Here is a 4,132-nt window from a genome sequence, read left to right on the forward strand (position 1 = left end):
TTTAATGGGGAAGTACTGGAAAAGCAAGAATCTCTTCTATGCAAATACTATTAGCTTGATTCAGGCTCATAGACACACCTAATTCAAGAGGAAAGGAAATATAGTTTAGATATGCACCCTGGAAGAATATAAGAAAAACAGATCTGCTAAGAACTAAAATTTTCTACCTTAAGAAAGAAGGCTGATTATTAAAGAGCTAAGCATCCATAGAAAGAAGTTAGAATAAGAACAGTAAAATAAAACCAAAGAAAGTATGAAAGTGGTAACAATAAACATATGAGATGAAACTAATGAAATAGAAAAAGCACAAAGTTAATTCTGAGGCAAAAAATATATATATATTTGTGAGATTGAGCCACTAAATATGAAAAATTAGGAATTTTAGAAAGGGACATAACTTCAAGTGAGAGAGATATCAGAAAGATGATAAAAGGTATTATGAAAAATTTAATGCTTTTACATTTGAAAATGCAAGCAAAAATTAACAAATTCCTAGATAAATCTAACATGAACACTGATTAATAATAATAATAATAATTGTGTTATAACCATGAAATAAATTGAATCAGAATTTAAAAACCTTTTTCTCAGAGAAATCAGGAGAATTCACCAGAAACTTCTAGCAAACATTCAAGAGGGAAAAATTTCAATCACATATCATTTTTTCTAAAGACTAGAAAAAGAGGGACTAATAAATCTCCAGTTCATTTTATAAGGCTAATGCACTTGATACCAGAAACTGACAAGGATAATGCAAGTCATAAGTATCAGGAAATCTCACTCATGAACATAGATGGAAAAATCCAAAATAAAATATTAACAAGCTAAACTTAGCAATATATATATAACAAAATTGTTCATCATGACTAGGTTGAGTTGTGTTTTAAAGGATGCATGTCTGGTTTGTCATTAGAATGTCAGTTAATATATTTCACTGCATTTGTACATGTTGATGTTATTGTTATGTGCTATCAAGTCAGACCCAACTCATAGCGACCCCTCCTTGAGTTTCCGAGGCAGTATCACTGCAGAAGTAGGTTGCTTCATCTTCCTTCTGAGGAGTGGCTGGTGGGTTTGAACCTCCAGGCTTCTGGTTAGCAGTCAAGTGCCTTAGGCACTATGCTACCAGAGCTCCCTGAATTAGTACATGGAGGGAGAAAAACCATATGACCAGCTCAATATACGCAGAGAAGTTTGATATAATTTAGCATTTATTTATGATTAAATATTATGAACATAGAAAAATGTCAACTTTCTGAATCATACAGAGCTTATCTATAATTATCTACAGGAAACATCATTTTTAATAGTAAATGTTGAAAGGTTTCCCTTGGAGATCAACAAAAACAGGATGCTCAACATCACCAGTTCTGATGAATATCATACTGGAAGTTCCAGCTAATGTAGTAAGGCAAGAAAAGGAAAATAGATAAGACTGAAATAAAAGAAACAAAGCTATAATTAGTCACTGATTATACACTTGCTTATCTAAAAAATGCAAGCAATCTATCAATAAAATATTCAAATTAATCAGGAGTTTAGCAAGGATCCTGAATATGCCAATCAATAAATACAATAGATATCACTTTCCTAAATATCACCAACAATTAGAAACACTTTAGAAAGTGTTAAAGAGATATTAATTGTATTAAATGGAAAGAATGATGAAAGTATGATGAAGAGAAATTGCTTCAAAATTTTTATTGGGATTTCTTTGAATCCATGGATTACTTGGATGTTAATAAATCATCCTTAATAACATGGTATATCTATTTAATTGAGTCTTCTTTAATGTGTTTAGATAAAGGACTTCTATATATTTTCTTAAATATAGTAATAATTATTTTATTTTCCTGTCTCTACTTTAAATAATTACATTTTCTGTTTGCAGCTGTTGTAGAGAAACAAAGATGCATTTGATATTGATGTTTTATCCAGAAACCTATTAAGCTCTCTTATGATTTCTTGTAAGTTGCCTATAAATTTGTTTGAATTTTCCTGCATAGGCAATCATTATCTCTGAATAATGGTAACTTTGCTTTATTTCTGTTCTTTATACCTTTGATATATTTTCAGGCTAAGACCTCAAGAACAGCATTGAGGAAAGTAGAGAAGTGGAGAAAAGTAGCACTCTTTTTTCCCCATGAATTTAAACAGATTATTTCTTAAGTTTCACCATGTTATATGATAATTGCTGAAGAATTTTTGTAGCTAGCTATCCTTAAACTATTTAGGGACATTCATTTCTATACCTATTTGCTATTTGTTTTTATCACAAATGGTTGAAAAACATTGTGAATAATATTATTTTGGGAAAGATATATAATTTTTATTTATCAATATAATTCTACATGGATAATGTTGCTAATTGTTTCTACTATTGAATGTAACTTGCATTCTTGGGATAACCCTCGCCTGGTCATATTGTATTACATTTTTTATGCATTGCCAGATTTGAATTGATAATTGTTTGCTGTTGTTTATCTGTTTTCCAGAATTTTTACCCTTGTGTTCATAAGTAAATTTGACCTATACTTTTAATTTCTTATAATATCCTTAGTGATTTGGGGATCAGGGTAATTACATTTTTCAAAGTTCTTGTATTTTTACTAATTCTTTGGTTGCCTGATCTATTTGTATGGAAAGAAATATAGTAGAATCTCCCGCTATATTGGCAACTATGTCAATTTCTCATTATAGGTCTTACAAATTGTACTTTTTATGTTTAGAAATCTACGATATTAGGTGTACACAAGTTAAAAATTATTCTGTATTTCTGGCAAACTTAATCTTGAATCAATACATAATACCCGTCTCAAACATAATGCTATTTTATCATTAATGTCTTTCCCTCTGATATTTATATTGCCATACAAATATTTTGTTGATATTTGGGCAATCTACTTCCATGGTGTACCACCTCAGAAACCCAAGGAAGGGTCACTATGAGTCATCTCCATGGCAGTGCATTTGTTTTTTTTATACCCTTTACTATCTAATGTTAGCTTTATAGAGTCCTTTGTTAACAACACAGAATTTTGTGTTTAGTCTGACTTTTTCTTTGTTTTTAATTAGAGACTTTAGATCACCTGCATTAAGTATCCATATTATTTTTAAACATCTTTTAAATAATGATATTCATATAGGAACTCCATTTGCTGTTGTGGCATGACTCAAAATGAGAAGAAACAGCTGCAAACATCCATTAATAATCAGAACATGGAATGTATGAAGTATGAATCTAGGTAAATTGGAAGTTGTCAGAAATGAAATAGAACACAGAAAGATCAATATCCTAGGCATTAGTCAACTGAAATAGACTGCTTTTGCCCATTTTGAATCAGACAACCATGTGGTCTACTATGTCAAACAGAAGAGGAATAGTATGGCATTCATCATCGAAAAGAGTGTTTCAAGATCTGTACTGAAGTACAATGCTGTCTGTGATAGGATAATATCTATATGCCTACAAGGAAGACCAGTTAATACCACTATCATTCAAATTTACACACCAAACACCAAAGCCAAAAATGAGGGAGTTGAAGATTTTTACTGACTTCTGCAATCTGAAATTAATCAAACATGCAATCAAGATGTATAATTTATCACTGGTGATTAGAATGCAAAAGTCTGAAACAAAGAAGAATCACTAGTAGTTGGAAAATATGGCCTTGGTGATAGAAATAATGCTGGAGATTGCATGATAGAATTTTGCAAAACAATGACACATTCATTGCAAATACCTTTTTTCAACAACACAAACGGCAGCTATACACGTGGACTTTGCCAGCTGGAGTAAAAAGGAATTAGACTAACTACATCTGTGACAAGAGGCAATGGAGAAGCACGATATCTTCAGCCAAAACAAGGCCAGGAGCTGATTGTGGAAAGACCATCAACTGCTCACATGCACACTCAAGCTGAAGTTGAAGACAGTTAAAACAAGTCCACAAGAGTGAAAATATGCTCTTGATTATATCCCTCCTGAATTTAGAGACCATCTAAAGGATATATTTGATGCATTGAACACCAATGACTGAAAACCAGAGGAGTTGTGGGATGACATCAAGAACATCATCCATGAAGAAAGCAAAAGGTCATTAAAAAGACAGGAAAGGAAGAAAAGACAAAA

Source organism: Orycteropus afer, unplaced genomic scaffold (genome assembly GCF_000298275.1).
Source record: "Orycteropus afer afer isolate SDZICR_OR568_19922 unplaced genomic scaffold, OryAfe1.0 scaffold00133, whole genome shotgun sequence".
NCBI classification, from domain to species: domain Eukaryota; kingdom Metazoa; phylum Chordata; class Mammalia; order Tubulidentata; family Orycteropodidae; genus Orycteropus; species Orycteropus afer.